This window comes from Anomalospiza imberbis, chromosome 18 (genome assembly GCF_031753505.1).
Source record: "Anomalospiza imberbis isolate Cuckoo-Finch-1a 21T00152 chromosome 18, ASM3175350v1, whole genome shotgun sequence".
In the NCBI taxonomy this organism is placed as follows: domain Eukaryota; kingdom Metazoa; phylum Chordata; class Aves; order Passeriformes; family Viduidae; genus Anomalospiza; species Anomalospiza imberbis.
Genome location: NC_089698.1, coordinates 7,809,831 through 7,828,413, shown reverse-complemented (window position 1 = coordinate 7,828,413; position 18,583 = coordinate 7,809,831). Strand labels below are relative to the sequence as shown.

The 18,583-nt window shown below is 42.5% G+C and overlaps 1 long non-coding RNA gene across 1 annotated transcript in view; it reads left to right on the top strand.

Annotated features, from left to right (window-relative positions):
- Positions 1–13,304, top strand: part of LOC137484727 (uncharacterized) — a 36,070-nt gene extending 22,766 nt beyond the window's left edge. Inside the window, exons 3-4 of the long non-coding RNA XR_011004997.1 lie at positions 10,784–11,076; positions 12,324–13,304. This is a non-coding gene — a long non-coding RNA (uncharacterized lncRNA). The remainder of the gene's footprint in view (positions 1–10,783; positions 11,077–12,323) is intronic.
- Positions 13,305–18,583: the final 5,279 nt, after the last annotated feature.

Here is an 18,583-nt window from a genome sequence, read left to right as displayed (position 1 = left end):
TGGCAAGTGCAGATTTTGCACCCAGATGGGAAGAACTGCAGATACAATACTGCTCATCAATAACCGTACACTAGAGTATAAAGATGCAATCCAAGACACTCATGGGAAATGTATCCATTAAGATCACTTTATCACGTTATTCCCAACAACAACAAAAAATGGAGATAAGCTTAAGTTCATCCTACTTGAAACATTTATTAGTTCTCTACTGTTTGGCAATAAGAGTGTTTCTGTACAGTGTCCCACATACAATCCTTAAATAGGTCTGCAATTTCCAAAAGCTGTGGTTTTGGCACTCTTATTTCCCAACTAGACACTCTGACACTGGATTTTTTTCACAGCATTTTTATTTGGTGTTGTTTTGGCATGAATCTCAAACCTGAGTGCATCAGCATCCCTAGGCTATCTTGAGGATCTGATCTAAGAGGCATCTTCACACTTACCCTAAAAGGTTGAAGACGGTATGTACTGTTAGCTCATTTAAGACCTACAGGTTTGTAATAGACTTGCACTTATAGGTCACTAACGATCCCTTACTAGCTGGTGAATAAATGACCTTGGCTGTAATGCCAAATGCTGCTGAGAATCATTGTAGCTATGGGGATATTCATAGCTTGCACTTTAAAGTTGTGGTTTCCTTTGGGGTAAGGTAGTTTCAGGGGCTACTGTATTTGAATGTGACTGAGAGAAGAAATCAAAATCTGGCATGCGGAAGGGTCTTGTACATACAGCATTTTAAACTGAGGCTGCTAGCAGATGATATGTTGTTGCTAAAGCTACAACAGATTTGTTATTAATGATTACTTCATTATTAGGTTTATCTGGTTCTCACTCTGTTGTATTACACTGAGTGTATAATCCCTGGATCTTCTCCAAGACTTAAACTTTCTCCCTATTCTCACTCCCCTCCAGTTTAGAGAGATGTTAATTGAGACAAGATTTCCTGATTTATTATCACAGAGTCATGGAAAGGTTTAGGTTGGACTAGGCCTGAAAGACCATCTGGTTCTAACCCCCCTGCCATGGGCAGAAACACCTTTCACTAGACCAGATTGCTCCAAGCCCCATCCTACCTAATTTTGACCACTTCCAGGAATGGGACAGCCACAGCTTCCTGAGCAGCCTGTGCCAGTGTCTCATCACGCTCCTGGGGAAGAACTTCTTCCTAATATCTAATCTACACATGCCCTCTCAGTTTAGAGCCATTCCCTCTTGTTCTATCACTGCATGCTCTTGCAGAAAATCTCCCTCCAGAGGGACTAGGGCTGTTAAAAAACCCATTTGTCAAGATGCTTAGGTAGGGGAGAGTTAAGGTACCAGCCAGCTGGCCCTCGGCTGCACCCAACAGAAAAGAAGGCATCAGATTTCACCAAATAATTCTTCAATCAGTCCCCCATTTTTATCTGACCAATTGCTATCAGAAACAAGCATTTATGTAGCAGGGGATCCTCCATTTTCTTGGGACAAGAAACCTAATAGTCTGTATTAATAGAGAGAAATTTTGCCACTTTTTATTATGTCCTGAGCCAAGCAGACACAGGAGATTATTTATTTTGATTTTCTTCTGTTGGAGACATATTCAAGATAAATGTACACTGGCAGTTGTTTCAAATGGAGGCTTTTTGTAGCTCCACATATTCCCCTTCTCCCTGCTTCTTTCAAGCTCCTACACATCAGGAGATCTGATGTCTAAGTGACCTGGTTTACATGAGAGCAGCCCAATCTCTGGACATTTGCAAACTCCTTCCTGAAGCTGCAGCCATATTTAGAGACTGCACTTTCACAGTTTGGCTCTCCTGTTCCCAAATATTGTTTTTCATACTGTATGCTAATAGCCATAGATGGGGCCATGGCTTACAGGAATTTAAGCTGACACCTTATAAAATGTTAGAAGAATCCAGTGGGACATTTAGAATATGAGTGAATTGGAGCCAGCTGGAAACAGAATACAGGAGGTGGATTTTCTCCTGGAGGGGTGCTAATAATTCCTGGTAAAGATCAAAATGAAGAACAGTTGGGTTGGTTTTGGATATCACATGGCTTTACATAAAGAGAATTTCACTTCAGTCACAGCTTATTATCAGGAGGTTTTTTGCTTTCTAGTGGAGATCTGCTTTCCTATTCTGTTTACCTCCTTGAGGAGTGTATTTGCAGGTGTGTGCTCTCCTAGGGCATATCACCCCAAAACACGGAGCTAATTGTGTGGGGTGCCCAGAGACATCAGTTTCTTGGTTCCACAGGGCAAGCAGAGCTCTGGAGGGGATCCCAGGAGTGGTTGGCAGCACAGCACGAGTGATCATCTTCTGCCCCCAGGAGTCCAACACTGCCTCTGAATTGTGCTCCACTGTGCCTTTATGCCACATCAGCTTGTCTATGTGGCAGCAGGACAGGGTTAGAAGTGGACATGAGGGTTAGAAGCACCCTGGACTGGTTGTTCCCTGCTCCACTCCAGTTTTCCTTCTGAGCTCAGGGATCAAAGACCTGAGAGAAGGTGAGCAAGCCACCAGCACTTTCTTTTCTCACTTCCTCAGAATCACAGAATTATTTGGGTTGGAAGGGACCATAGTGGTCCAATTGTCTTGATACTGAGGAGGCTTTAAAACATTTCCTGTTAGCTGTGATGTCTCTTGCTACCTACATTTCATCCTGTGATTTGAATCTTTAAGTGTTTCCTTCCTAGCTTTAATGCTATTCTTTTATGTTCATCAGCACTGCTCTGCCCTAGTGCTGCTTTCTGTTTGCTGCCCATGCCGTGAGACCAGGGCGCACCAGCAAGATGCTCATTCAAAGCCTGACAGCTAAAAATCTTGATTCAATGGTACAGCCAGGTCAGCAGTGTCCTTGGGCATTTGCTTACCTTTGATGTTGTACTCAGAGGACCTTAATCATATGCTGAAACACTTTTCTGAATTGATGCTGAAGGACAGTACAAATGGTTGTGCCACACCCCCCAGTGCATTAGACAAATGGTTTTACTAGATGGGGAGGTGAGGGAGGTCTGCTCCTTTTAATCACGAGCAGGGAAAGGAAGAACACTTGACTACGTTTTACATTAGAATTTATTGGATTCCTTATAACAGAACGATAGCTGAGTTTGCTGCTGTATCTCCAATGTCTGCCAAGCAATCTTTATGGCAGCAAATATAGCAGAACTGCTGTCAGGTGTGAGCATGCACATAGCCTGGGTAAGGAAATTTCAGGTATGCAGGATTTGTTACGCAAATATTCACTGTGAACAATGACAAGGAGATTGGAATGCTGAGGATTCTTCTGCTTTTCTTAAAAAGTTGTAGAAACCCTTTTCTTACAGGGAGGAGAAATACTGAATACCTAGGTGTCTACTGCTGCCCACTGTGCTTTAACATGAAAAACACCTCCAGTTGTAGCTCATTTTTCTTCATGGCATAAGCTGTGCTTTTTCTGATGAAATAAATAACGCAGGCTCACTGGGATACTTGTGAATAAAGAGAGGAAGAGACTTTGTTTATCCTCACATGGGATGCAAGGACAAGGAAGCCATTCCTCAGTGATTTCATTGCTTTGAGTTCAGTAAGTTTTCTTCCTTGTTACCCCTATCCCTAGTGCACATTGTACCTGTCTATAGGATAGATGAACCCCCTCCTCTTGGCACGCAGGGTTCCTCTGGGAGCCTGCAAACTATCGAGGCTTCATCTGTGTTTCCTGTGTAGGCTTTGAGTACATGATACAAAGGGTGTCAGTTCATTGTGCTGCTTTTTCTTTTCCTGCAGTGAGCCCACTCTGTGTCAGGGATGCCTCAGGATGGTAATAACTGCAGGATCTTTTTTTTTGATACACTGAAATTCATTTTCTTTCTCCTCCCACTGTTGGCTAGCTCTGAGCTACTGTGACAGGCACTGCCAAAGAGACCCACAGCAAGTCCTTGTACTCATTGCTATTCCATAGAGCCTCTGTATATTGCTCAACAGCCATTATGGTCTTCCTCTACAGTAGAAGAGTAATTAAAAAAAGACCTTGATGTAAGTCACATTTTTCCTTCTGAAGTCTGATGAATTTCAGGCTACTGCCTAGTGTTTCCATCCAAAATATTGGGACATGGGATGCTAGGGATGTGTTTCTTCTCCCTCAGTATCTTCTGTGTGGCAGATACTGCTCTAAAGAGGTTCAGAGAAGAAGTAAGCCTCTTTTCTTATACTTCAGCCAGATTCCTTTGAAGAATTTAAAGCTGCAGCCAGGCATGATGCAAAGTAGCTCCTCATTTTGATCAGCTCATTTGAGGTTTATGTACATGCAGGTTTATTCAGATGACTTATTAAGTCAGTTGATGTAAGGCAAATGCCAAACACTTGGGTGTTCATTGTGATGTCCTGGATATTTCTAAACGTTCAAAATACCTGATGATCCTTTGGAATGTACTAGCACGTAGAAGCTAAAGAATCTCGTTGTCCTGCAGCTAAGCAAACATATCACAACCTACCTGTCAAATACAGCACATGCTTCATCAGTGTAAGTATTTACAGAAATCATCTATTTGTGTACTACACTGGGAAGTTTTGCTTGATGTTGTCCCTTTCTAAAATTTAAGGCAGAGTGGTCATTGTATTTACCAGAAAAGGATCTTGTTTTAAATGTGAGGTTTTTTTAAGTTGCCAATATCTGTATGCACATTTTGAGGGAGTGTGATGATTTTGCAATAAAGAGTATTTCCACTTTTCTTGCAGAAGGCTTTTTGCCAATTTTTTAAACCCTTAAGAGAAAATTTTTTGCAGGGGCTTGGTGAGAAAATGTTCTTTATTGTTTCAACATGTCTTGGGACAAATAGAAACTGATCCTGAGGCAAGACAGTATTCAGAATTAAAATAATTCTCTTAAATATATTATTCCAAGATACCATTGATACTGATGTGTTTCCCAAAGTGTGCATGGCACAGTTGTCTATGTCCCCCTTCCTTTTAATGATATAGCCTTATTCACTTGATTTGAAATGAGAGTTGTTGAATTTCACCTGAATTTTACTCCCTTCAGATACTAACTTGGAGGTGGTATATCCTATATGCTTGGTACTTATTCTACTGACTATGGCCCACACACCAGTAACTATTGTTTATAGAGTGAGGAGCATTAGTGCAAATGACACAGCACGGTGGGTGCTTGGTTTCACCAGCATGTTACAAGAGACAGATCTTGCTCTCTGTAGCTTCTCTGACTGCAGTGGACATCTTTGAAAAATTTTGGTGTTGTCTCCCCCTGTGGTGTCACAACATTCATGTTTTTCCTTGCTGAAGGAGAACCTGCATCCAGGCTGGGACACAGTTTCACAAAGACTGTGACTTGGCCATAGTATCAAAGGAAACATGAAAAGCAGAGCAGAGGCATAAAGCTTGGAGCTTGTAACTTTAAGGTGCTGTTTCAGGCAGTTCAATAGCTGAGGTGCAGGACAGGACCCTGAGAAATGAGTGACTTGCCATGAGGTCAGCAGGAAGCGGTTACTGGGCTCCCCAGTAGGTTCAGAGTGTCCTGCTCTTCATGCTGCTCATCCTCCTGGGACACAGCACTTGTGGAACAGAAAAGCACCACGTGCCAGTTTATCTCTGCCCTGTGAGTGTGCAGCCAGGATTCCTCAAAAGCACAAAGCACTGAGGAACCCAGGGCTCTGCCAGTATATGGGAGACAAAAATGCAGGTATCTGGAATGGGAGAAGAGGTGTCTGTCTGGAGAAGCAAACAGAGAGGCTGGGAAGTTTCCAGGAGGCAGTTCCAGGCTTGCTAATGTATTCTTCAGAGTGCCAAATAGTTCTGCAGAAGTCTGGTTGCAGCAGGAGCTGCTAACAGATATAGCTCATGGCTCTATTCACCTGTGACACACAAATGTAGTAAGAGGAGCTGCTTGTAAATTGGATTACAGCTTTGGGAAGATTTTTTTGTTGCGTATTGCCAAGTCCTGGCTGTTGCCTCTTGTCACCTACAGCAGGGAAACTGCTTTGTGGGGACATTGCAAGTCAACTACAAAGGTCCCCACCACCATGAAGAGCCAAAGCCCAACCCAAGTTCAGGTGACAGTCTGAAAGCACGAAGTGGTGAGGAAGAGACAGTTAGCTACATGAGTTTGGTTCCCTGTCCAGAGGGTCTCAGCTCCCTGGATGGCCTTTTGCAAATTTATGGAGGTAGATAAGCATCAGTGAAGATGAATAATGATGCCACACAAGGTGAATGAAAACAGCTTCCAGGAAAATGAGGTGTAAGAAGAACACTGAACATAATGTCAGAAATAGTGTCTATTCCAGCCCTGTAGGTATCTGGCAATAAAAATGTATTGATTAGCTGACATTCTTGCTAACAGATGCTAACAAAGAGAACCTGTACTAGGCTGATTTTTATACTGAATCATGGCTTGTGCATTGGAAACTACTGAAAAGAAATTCCAGAAGTCTTATATTCATGTGGGCTCCCATTTGTGCAACTGAGCCTCTCAGCAGCAACAGGAGGTCTACTTCCCTCTTCTGCCACTCATAAACACCAATCTACTTCCTTCCTGGCAAATCTCTGGCTCTGCTCTTCATATTCTTGTGCATCTCTCTTTTGTAGCCTTTGGGGGTAGGATGTGCCTTGCCTCCTAAAGCCTGTGTGTTAAAGGAGTGTCCTTTCCTGGCCCTTCCTGTGTTTGACCTCTTAGTGCACACTTGCACTCAGGGCTAATAATTCAGAGTGACCTGAAGTGTGGTTGAACCATGCAGCAGAATGGAGAGCAAACAGGCAGAGGGAGCACATCACAGGGGGCTGATGGAGCAGCTGTAGGATCTGTGCCATCATAGTAGGTGTAATGTCTGCCCAACTGCTGCAGTCTTTTCCTGTCTGTATCCGGTAGCTTAAGCAGAGTGAACTTTTGGTTCATGACTTTTTATCAAAAGTGTCCGTGTATCTCAGAACCACCAACATGTTTCCCTGATCTTTGCAGCCAAATTCTGTAGTGTTTCTTCAAATTAAATCCCCACTGAAATAAATTTTTATTCAGTGAAGTGGTGGAGAAATAGTTCACTCTGATTCATGGCAGCAGAAGTCCTTAATCCTGGCAGCTCAGGTGCTATTAATACCGGTCTTTCAGTTGCATTCACTAACATTTTTACTTTAATTCCTCTGAGGAATCTGTCTCTTAGATGCCTGAATTATAAACCTGATCCCTATATAAGGTGGCCTTCTGCTGTTTTGTAGGTTTGATGAGAAAAGCAGTTCTTAATGGAGTGATAAATTAAATCTGCCTTTTTCCAGGTATAGATGAATTGGATGGGTAGAGAAAAGTGGCTTTTTAATGCAGAGGCATGTGTTAGCTTAAACAAACAAACAAGAAAAAGAACAACTAAATCTGGGCATGAATTATAGCCTGCTTCAGATTTCAGTGTGTCACGTTTTGAATTGAGCTGGAGTACCTATGGCTTTTTTAAATTGCATTTGAACAAAAGTAAATACAAAGAGAAAGAAACCAGGACAGCAAAAGCCTGCAGGAAATTCCTCTACTGTAAACAAAGTCACCTTATGATTGATGTGAATGTACAGCCCCTTGTAAACATGTCTGTTTACTTGCAGGAAACCAGAAAGAACCCACATTGGGCGCTGCTGATTTTATCTAGCTTTGCTTAAATGCTTTTGGCTTCCAGTAGTCACTCTAGAGGGAGCACAGGAATGATGGCTGCTCCCTGGAAAACTGGAGTCTACTGTACTTTAAAATCTGTGCCAAATGCTGCAGATGGGCAGAGCTTCACAGGAAAGATGGATATTCACTTTTTGTGGCTGAGCCTCAGCAGTGAAAGCATATTAACAGTGGATGTGAAGCATTCTTTCTTTGCGAAGGAGCTCTGCTTTTCAGTACACCTAGTGAGGGAACTTTATACCTCTAAAAAAGTAATAATAACCCTGATCCTACTCCATGAGGTTTCTGTAGGCTCCCACTGAAAATTCATTGTTCTAACAAATATTATCTGTGCTGCTGAGGTTGGTAGGATTTGTGTTGATGAAAAATGCTGTAATTTTTTGTGGGACATGTTTTTCTTTAAGGTTTAGTCATACCTGAGAGTGAAATCCTGGCCATGGTGAAGTCCATGGGAAGCCGGTCAAAGCCTTCAGGGAGTTGCAAGTCATGGCAAGCAAATCTGGATTTTTCTTCTAATAGATATATCACAGAAATTATGGGGTTATCAACTGTCTCCTTCTCACAACATTATGAAACTTTTGTAAGGGACCTTCATAATAAAAGGTGGTTTTTTTTTTTAAATAATATATTTACACAGTATCAGCTGGCTCATTCTTACCCATACACACAGTGAATCCTTCAGAGTGGTCTAAGAGATCTAGACCTATCATTATCATGTATTTACAATTAATTCTGTTCCTTAGCATATTTTCTACTAATTTCTTCAGTACAAAGCCTACATACTCAAATTCCAGGATCATCCATAATTATGAGTTTTAGTGAGCAGACATTTATGATGCCTAAAAATTTAGTACAACATCTTTATTAAATATGACATTTACTCACTCTTTGTGAAGACAATCATTCTCCCCCTACAATTATGTTTTCTATTTTCTGCTCTTTTTGGAAGTCTCTGAACATGTTATAATCAGGGTCATCATCTTGATGGGACAGTTGAGAGAACAGTCCTAATGGTTCCTGTGTAGAAGTACTAATGTTTCTTGAACTGAGTTTAGAGAATAATAAAATTGGCTTTGAAGTTGCAGCTTTATGAGGAAAGGCCAAAGCTTAAATATTGGCTCTGAGACACCTACCAGGCAAAAGAGTGACAACAGCCATTTCTGGCTCTCTTCAGGGTAATGCCAAGTGTGAATCTTTGCACTGCTGAAGTGAGTGATGCCAGTAAGAGTAATAAGCTGAAAGTAAAAGGGGAAATTGCACTAAATACATGGAAAATTATGCATGCAACAATTAATGTAAACATACAGACATATTAGCTGAATAAATAGTTGTCTAGAGGCTGGTACGGATTTCAGTACTTAGAAGGGAACTGAAGGTCTGTAGGTGCAGGTTTGGTGTGATCTGTGGTTTGGTGCTGAGGCAGACCCAGGCCCCTGCGCAGCAGCACTGGGAGAGTGGCAGTGCTGTTCCAGGGGCAGGATGCTCTCCTGCTCTGAACTGGGCCATTTCCTCACTACTGGCACTGCTGATCAGCCTTGTACCTTTTGAATCATGTGCTCTTCTGGTTTGCTAAGGTGGAGAGGACAGACAAGAGGAGAATTTATGCCAGACTGAGAACAAACATTGCCTCATGTGGGTGGTTTTATACCTTAGAGGCCAATCCCTCAAATTTCTGACTTGTTTAGCCCCTTCTTTATTTCTGATGGGAAAACAACTCAGAAGGGTGTAAATCATGATACAAGTCTCTCCACCCATGTAAAAATGAGAAACTGGAGCAAAAGGGGCTGGCCGCATGCATGCAAAGAGAGAGACAGCAGAATGAATTTCTTCCTAATAAATTTGACACAGAGACTGGGACTGTGTTTATAAAACCCTATTGGAGAGTAGTGGAGGGTTTGTATCTTTGTTGTTTTAAAGTGCAAAATCGGGGCTGGTTTATTGGACCCATGGGGTTGGACAGCTTGTAGAAGGCCACCCATCTGGAAACCAGCTGATCACTGCTGAAACTTTCTTCCCAGGCTCTGTCCCTTTTCTGACAGGGTGCTGGGGTGTTATGAGAGGCTGACAGCAAGCCTTTTACAGACCATAACTCCTTGTCTCGACAAAAATTGCTATAAATTAGCTGGTAAAAGGACCTGAGGGGATTGTCCCAATCTGGCTCAGGGTGCCAAGTACACAGTCAGCAATTTTAACAGAATAATCTGAGTTTTCAAATCAATTGTGTTTGGAAACGACCTTTATGGGAAATGGGCAAGTGGAAGGTAGGAGACAAGGGAGCAAGAGGAGGTTATTTCTAGATGTTGAAAGTGTAGTCCAAGCCTCTTCTCCCCAAAGACTTTTCAGGGTTTATAAAGGAAATCAGCTAGTCTTTCATTCCCTGGGAATTCTTATTTCATTCAAGCTGAAGGCAGCTTCTGTATAAAACTTGAACTTGTGCTTTCAACCTGGGTATCCAAAATTTTATATTCATTCAGAAACTAAGATTGCATGTGACCTTCACAGTGGATCCCATTTTCACAATAGCCTAAACCTAATGCGTCTTGGAACACTCCATTTCCATCTGATAGATGTAGCAAAAAACCCCTTCTTATTCAAATAACCAGTCTGATACTAGGCTTGTATCCCAGAGTGGTTCCACAATAAACAGATCAGTTTAGGATGGAAAGAGATGGTCTTGAATTATACAGTGAACAGAGTTGAGCAGTGTGTCTGGTCCTGTCAGCTCTTCATGAGGTGTGTAATCAATGGGGTGATGCTACATCAGAGGAAGAAACTGAGAAAGCTTTTCAAAAGAAGGAAGTTAAATACAAGCTAAAACTTTAATAATTATTGAAAAGCTTTGTTCAGGAAATTAAGTATTTTGATGCACTATAGACAAGCAGCTTCCTTATTAAATCCCCAAGCAGTGTTTCTAGATTAGTAGACTGAATACTTTCTGATGAAAGCTATTTATGCCTATGTTTGTTTTGGAGCTTTTGGAAATATCAGTGAAATAGAAGAAAAATAAATGCCATTAAAAAGGATCAGAGAGGAATTTGTTTGAGCTGAATGTAAGAATTGTCAGAGCAAACTTTTGTGGTGTACTTTCACATCTTATGGCAAACGAGTTGTCTGTTCCATTGTATACAAGTCTCATGATCTTGATTTTTGTTTTCCATAGTGGCTGAGTGACTGAGCAAAGCTGTAGAGGAAATGGATGGAAACCCCTTGGACTTCTCATCTTAGAGGGAGGAGGACATGTCTGAGCAAATCAGGAAAATACTGGTTGTAAGCAGAGATGACTGCATGAAGTGCTTGTAAGCTGGAGGACAGAAGGAGAGGAACACCTGGCATCTTGCCTGGATGTTCACAACAGTTGCTGGCCATGTCCTGTTTGGAAGGGAGAACAGGTCAGCGAAATGCTGGAAGCAGGAAAGCCCTTTCAGATCCCTCTCTACCAGAAGACAGCACCAGGTAAGCTGGAGAAGGCTTTGGGTGGGGACACTGCTGGCATGTGACTTTGAAGATGCTCTATGAACTGTGAAGTTTTCTCAGTCATTTCACATTATCTTTGTCTGAACTCAGCGTGGTTTATGGAGTGGTGGGTCAGCATGTTGTGAGCTGTGGCATTTGGCATTTGGCTTTGCCGGTGCTGAGCTTCGGCATGATGTGAATCAGTAGTAACTAGCACATGTGGTGGGTGTGGGTTTAAGGTGCTTTTTTTCCTAATGTCCCTTCTGCTTTTAGCTTCAAATTGTTTCACTACTGGTTTGAAATGCTACTTGAACTGCAATAATTAATTTGGACAACATTTAAAATCCAGTCTGGTTTACATAGGAATGTTGACAAGGATCCATGCCCCAGCTAGAGCACAAGCCAGAAGGGCAACATCTCCAGTTGGTGCTATCCTTGTGAAGACTTTTGGGTGTGAATAGGTGTATGTGCCTTTTGTGTGTGTTAATGCACAGGGCTGTGTGACTGCATTCTCTTCCACAGGGTACAGCTGGGGAAAAGGCATGGATAACAACTCAGTGCAAAGGTTTGGATAAGCAGAAATTGCCTGTTTGAATTTGAAATAAATTTGTGGGGCTATTTGCAGGAACACTTGGAGGCTCTCAGAAATGTCAGAGAAAATACACACTTCCAGTGTGTGAAATATCCTGGCAGAAAGCTTAGCACAAAATAAACCAAAACTTTCACCAACTTCCACCAGCTGGAGCTGTTACTGTAGCTGCCAGCCTGCCTTGGTTCAGAAATTGCCTGCTGCTGCTTGATGTGTAGCACTGCTGGGGTTGAAAGACAGAGTGAAAAGGGAGCTCTTTAAGTTCTCAAAATGTATTATGTGTGAAAACGTTAAAATATACACTTAATTTCAAACAAAACTGTTGAGAATCAGGTTTTTTTGCTGTTTGCAGACGTGCCAAGAACTCTGCTCTCTCTTGCAATATCTAATTCTATAACTTAGTCTGACTGGGGTTGTTCCAGCTCCTATTAAAAGCAGTGGAAAACTGCTGGTGGAAGGTGGATTGGGCTCACTTGGTACCCTGTTGAAATTTGTGGTGATATACCAAAACAGAACAAAGATAACACCTCAGACTGTAAATTCGTTGGAGCAGGGACTCTTGTTTGTGTGCGTTGTGTAGTGTTGAAGACATTTGTCAACACTTCAGAAATAATGAATAATGCCAGTGTGAGGAGGAAATCTCTCCACTCAACCCTAGGTGTTTCTGCTGCTAAGTGTTGAAAGAGAAACACAGAGCCCTGAACTTTGAAGACTTGGCAGGTGAGGAGAAGGAAAAATCTTTTCACTTTCCATTTAAATTTCAGCTTAATCTGCATTTGTTGGGTCTGGTAGAAATGTTTGAGCTTTTAATTTAATGTTGTTGGTTTTGGGAAAACTTCTTGGGATGCATGGCATGAAAACACCTTAGATATGAGGCAAGGTTTTGATTTAACTTCTCCTTTCATCTGTTTTCCATTACAAACCAGACTAATTGCAGTAAGATTCTCTGTGGTAAAAAATACTTGAGGCAGTGTGAATTTGGAAGTTCTCTCACTTTTACAGTAACTATAAAAACAGTCAGCAAACAGATTTCAAAATTATTTAGTACAGAAGGGAGCAAAGTCTGGTTGTCTTCATAGTAGCAGGATTTCACTGGCACTATCAAAATTTCAAAGCTCTCAAATTCAGTTTATTCATATTTATATAAAATCTTCCTTGCACACTTGAGTTGCATTTATTCCTATTTTAGAGACTTGTAAAATTGAAGCACAAGCTGATGTGGCCCTGGTGTTTGGAGTGCCCATGTTAACTGTCCACCAATCGCTGTTAATAGCGGATAGATAGGTGTGTTCATGACAGAAAACTGCTTGTTAAAAAAAAAAAGAAAAGTTAAAAAATAAAGGGAGGGCGGGCTCTTGGCATGATTTTTCCACTTGTGCTATAAATCTGGGCACTGAATGATTCTGATTTTAAAACAACGCTCTATAAAAGCACTCTGGGAATAGGCTGAAGCAGTGAAAGGCAAGAGTATCTCCACTGCCAAAGATAGTGTGTCAGGAGTTTATTGCCTTGGTGATACTTTTCTTTGGCTACAGACTTGTCACAATTTTTATTTTATTTCAGATAGTGCCTTAGGTGGCAGTCACAGGATTTTAAGCTGCTATAATATGCAACTGACATTAAATGCCTGCACCACAAAAAATAACATTGGGTTTCTATTTGTGCCTTTTTTTTTTTTGTTAGAGAAATATTTGAATCAACTTATGCACTGAAAAAGATGAAGTAACTACAAAACAAGAAACTTCTGAATAACACCATATGTTGTGTTTTAGCCTAGGCTACATTTGTAGGGAAAGTATAGGACTGTGATAAGCTATCATTACGCATTAATTTGGTAGCGTGTGTCTTTGAGAAACTCTGGCTTGTAATGTAAATGTCACATAATGTGTATTTGGTGTGGGGAGCTGGGCTGTGGTCCTGCTCCTTCCTTCAGGCATAGCAGAAGGTAACAGCCCTGGTGACTGTGACGACTGAGACGCACATGTAGGACAGTTCACTTTTGTCTTCGAGACAGCTCGGGTCTGTCTAGCTTAGCTTTCTGTTTTGCAAGATCCATCTGCATCAGTGCTTAACAACACCTGGGACCTTCAACATGAACAGAGCAGTAAATTATGGCTCCCTTATTTCCATGAGAAATGGTGATTCTATACATTTTTTAATGCATACATTAAAATCTTCTTGGGGATCACCCTGTGGAAACAGGCTCCTTTGCACTTTGTGCTTATCAGCTCACGATTTGCTATTGTTCTGTATGTGTTGACATAATTTGTGTAGCTGTTGAGAGAAGCAGGAAAGGAGATGAAATGCCAAGTGAATTTCAAAGTCGTTGTCATCATATGGAAGAGGGACAGCTGTCACATGAAATGTGACAGAATTGACAGGACAGGATCTTGTGGCTTAGTACTTCTGAGACATCAAGTAAACAGCAAGCAGATAGTTACCGAGATGAGGAAAAAAGGGGTGTCACATTTGCTGTCTTCAGGAATCCAGGCTCCGAGGATCCCAATGGGTGCTGCTGATTCTTCTAAAAAATCTTTCCTGCGCTGTTTGTATGGAAACATGTTGTTCCCTCTGCAATCTCTGTGTTTGTGTTGCTGGTTGGTTTTAATATTTACGTGTTAAAAAAAAAACCCAATTACTGGTCCTTATGTAGTGGAAAATTTGGTGTGAACTTGGAAGTGTGAATACATGTGTGGGCATTTCCAAGATCTGGGATTCTGTAATTAGGAGGTTTTGGTCTGAGCCTGTCTCTAACTGTAGCTGAGCTAAAACCTCCCCACTGTAAACTTCTTTTTGCAATAGAATACAAAAACCCCAAAGCCCATAAACCATAAAAAACCCCTCCAGGTGACCTAATGAGTTGTCATTAGGAAGTGATTCCCCACCCTTGGAGAATCTTGTATGGATCTTAAGCTTGGCCAGAAAAAAGTATTCTTTCTGATAGTATTTTCTATATCCTAAGGGCGGAGCCTCTCCTTTTGCTAGATGTTACACCCTGCCTTTCCCTAAAGAACCAGTCCTCATACAAAGAGGATAATGCTGGTCTGGCAGTGAGCTATATCAGCTGAGGGAGTAAGTCCTTCCTATAGTGAATCTGTGATGCTGCTGTATTGGTATGTGTAGAAGGAGCCAAGAAACAGTTATGGGAGAGTAAAATTGCAGTGTTTGTTCTGGAGACAGGCAAGAAGGAAAAAAACACATACAAAGCGATCTGTGTATGCATGTATATGACATAGCAGAATACTTTTTAGACATATGACACATTTGATTACATTAAAAATCCTCTTGTTCCCTTTTCTTCCCTTGCTTTTTTGTTGGGTAGTATTCTTGCTCTCGGAGTGAAGAATGGAGATGGGATGTTAGATCTTCAAGCCTTCTCCAGACCTGATCAAGCTCATTAGCTGCTTTTTCATTTGTTTCTTGGACAGCGAAATTAAAAAAAAAACAACAAAACAAAAAAAAAAAAAAAAAAAAAAAAAAAAAACCAAAAAAAACAACTGTATGAGGTATAGGATTGTCTTTGGGATAGGGAGCTCCTGTGACCTGACTGAGCCAGGCACTCTGAGAAAGAGATGACGACTAGAACTGTGTAGGAGATAAATGGGAAAGGAGAGTGATATTGCCACCTTGAATTTTTTGTTTCCAAGGTCCTCTTGCCTTGATTGTAAGGGATAAGTTATGCATTTCATTGGCAGATCTTCATCCTCTCCCCTTCAGGGCCCATCCAGAACAAAGAAGTACCTGGTCCCATCCCAGTGTTCTTTGGGTCTCTCTAATAGCTACTTGTAACTAGTTTTGAAATCCCCTGCTAATTGCAGGACCAGCAGAGATAGGAGCTTCATTCCCTAATGCTCTCCCCACTCTGTGTCCTTCTGGGGCTCCACCTGTCCGCACAGGATGTGGCAAATTTGCCTGTTTCCACTCTCATGGGAAGAACTGCTTGTACTGATGATGATTTGCAAGTGTGGTGTTTTGTGGTTAAATTATTGCTTCCACCTGTAATTTCTCATGCTCTGCCACACAGGGTGTTTAATAGCATCCTTGGGTTAACCCCATGATGACGAATTTGCTGAGGCTGCACAGACCGCTCATGTCCTCTGGTAAGAAGCTGAGTGGTAAGGATTGATTATAGACCTTAGTGCAGGGTTAGGGTTAGGGTTGGGTTGGCCCTCGCTTTGCCATGGAGTCAGTGTGTGAGGCCAGGCATCCTTCAAGGGAAAGCATTAGAAGAGTCTGTGCATGCCAAGCTGAGGTGTTCACAGACAGGACCTGCCCCATGAAGTGAGTGGCTGGGATTGTCCCTGCCAGCCCAGGCTGAGAGAGGAATGCAACCAGGTTCATGTCGCTCTGCCTTCACTCTTACAGTCCATGGTGGCAACGTGCAATTCAAGGGCTGCTTCTGTCTGTGGAGTTTTCTGAGCAGCTGAGAGCACATCACCCTTCAGCAGCCCAGCCAGAGTCCTTCCTCTCCCGCTGGCAGATTGATAAGGAGGGACTTTCTTCTTCCACCTCTAAGTGCTGCTGTGATTTACTGCAGCTCTTCCTCAAGCACTTCCGGAGGTCAGAGGGCTGCAGACATTAGCCCATAATGGAAGACCCGAGGTCATGTGTAACCAATACCACTGGACCTGGGTGCCGTGCAGTGTGGCTGGGAGTAAATAAAGCTGTCCCCTGACTTGCTTTGTAAAACCGCTCACTAATGTGACACACAGAGGAGGATGGAAGAATAATGGATGGTTCTCATCAGAAGAAATATAGTGCCCAGTGGCTTGTGAAGTGAGTGTGTTTATCTGTTATTCTTGTGGGATGCTACCCTGCAGTGCAGCTGTGCTCCCTGAGCAGGCTCTGGGGGCCATGGAGGCTGAGGGCTGCACTGCTCCTGCCTGGGCAGCCTTTCCTGAGCCCACCTTGCTCCAACCTTGTTATTTACCATTTGTAATGGAAGCTCAGAACATTTCTAATGAAATAACTACATTTTAGTTCCAAGAGCACTGTAAAACTCCTGTACTGCAGTATCACTAATCTGTATTTGATGACTTGGGATCATTCATAATGAGTATAAATTAACCTAAGTTAGGTTGACTGTGATGAAATTCCTGATGGTCCTTGCTCCAGTAACAGTTGGAAGCTGCCCCACTGCAATTACTGCTGATAGAAGGAATTAAAATTGTGGGTGTCCTGTGAGCAGTTCTTTTGGTGGTAACTGAAGGACTGAGCACCATGTGCAAGGAAGTGGACCCAGACAGCATGCACTGTTGGATGTGCAAATGAAGGGGCTAATCCTAAAGGCAACAAGATTTTCTGTATTTCAGTGCAGTAAATCCCACTAAAATCCATGTCAGGACTCTCAGAGGCTGGCTCTGAGGCTCAGCAGCTGCACACCATATCCCTGAGTGGTTGAGCAGCTGTGGACTAGGCTGCTGCAGGATTCTGAGCAGGAGTCCTGAGAACCAGCCACCCTTGTGCTGTGTGAGCAGAATAGGGAATGTGCCTGGGACAGGGGGGAAAAGAGCTCAAACGGTGATGGAGGTACCATTGAAGATACTGGTTATGACTGCAGTGCTTGGTGGTGCACTGTCTATGTCAGCACCATCTAGGAGATCTGGGAAGTCCCATCTTTAATGCTGTGTTCAGTATTGGTTAACCCATAATCAGAAGAGGTAGATTGATCCTGGAGGAAGTACAGAGGAGACCTCCTAAAATGATCAGTAAAATGTACTATTTGTGGGTTTTATATACAAAATTTGACTTGTTTTGTCTAGCAGAATAAATAACAGGGGGATGTGGCTGTGCTCTGCCAGTACAGTGGGAGTAAATTCAAGGGAAGCAGGTGATTCATTAACACTGAAAGCTGGTGGGCTGTATTTTAGTGGAAGCCTTCTTAAGAACACACAAGTTGGACGCAGACCCCTGAATGGGGTTTTTTTATCCTCTTGGGCACTTTTGTAACAATCTGGCACATCCAGTGGTTCTTCCCAATTACACACCCACCCACACCCAATCTGCAGAAAATTTACAAAATTGAGTTAGGCAGGATGCCTTTCCCTGGGTCTGTGCTGTGTGTGTAATTGGGACAGTGGGCCAAAAATCCCATGCAAATATATTGGACTTTATTGGGCAGGATTTTTACATCTGAAAATGGGACCTCAAAAGATGGGAAGTGGTCTTTTTGAATCTTACTTGAAAACGATAACCATGCTTAGCACTTCCATTCATCCAATAATCCCACAACAGAACCTGTCATCAAGTGGTACTCAGACCTGCTCGTGTCTGCTCCAGCTTCATTACTGGACATTAGGTGTATTTATACTGCTTTGAATGCTCCACGCAATTCAAGTCCCGAGGAGAAAGACAAGCTCAATAGTCCGCACAGCGTTTGTTTGCCTGATGTTATCACCATCAGCAAAGGAAGCAATTTTCACAACCAGCAGGATCCTGTGGTGGCTGCACCTCGAGCGCTCGTGGACTGCTCGCACCTGAGGCCCGCCCTGGCAGCGCGGAGGTGATGACAATAGGCCTGTAAGGTAAACAAAACAACGGAATAAAAAGTGCTGAAAGCCAGCAGCAGGTGAACAGCTAAGAACAAACCCACATGCCCATCACCCCACCTTTAAGACAGGCTGAGCTGTGACTGGGCAAAGCTTATCAGTTAAGTTAACACATGGACCTTCCCCCACCCCCTTCCCCCAACACCTCTCTTCCCAGCTGTCAACAGTTGTTTGATTACTTGTGTGGTGCAGCTACAGAGAAGAAATTATTAGCTGCCCTCGCTTCCTCCTTCACACAAAACAGAGGAAGCAGCTCCACTGGGGCTTTGTACAGTAGCCAGGTGCTGTTGGGTGGTTGGTCAGTGCTCTCTTCAGGAAGGTAAATATTGGGCTAGAAGCAATTACAGGTGTGTTCAGAGGAGCAGCACAT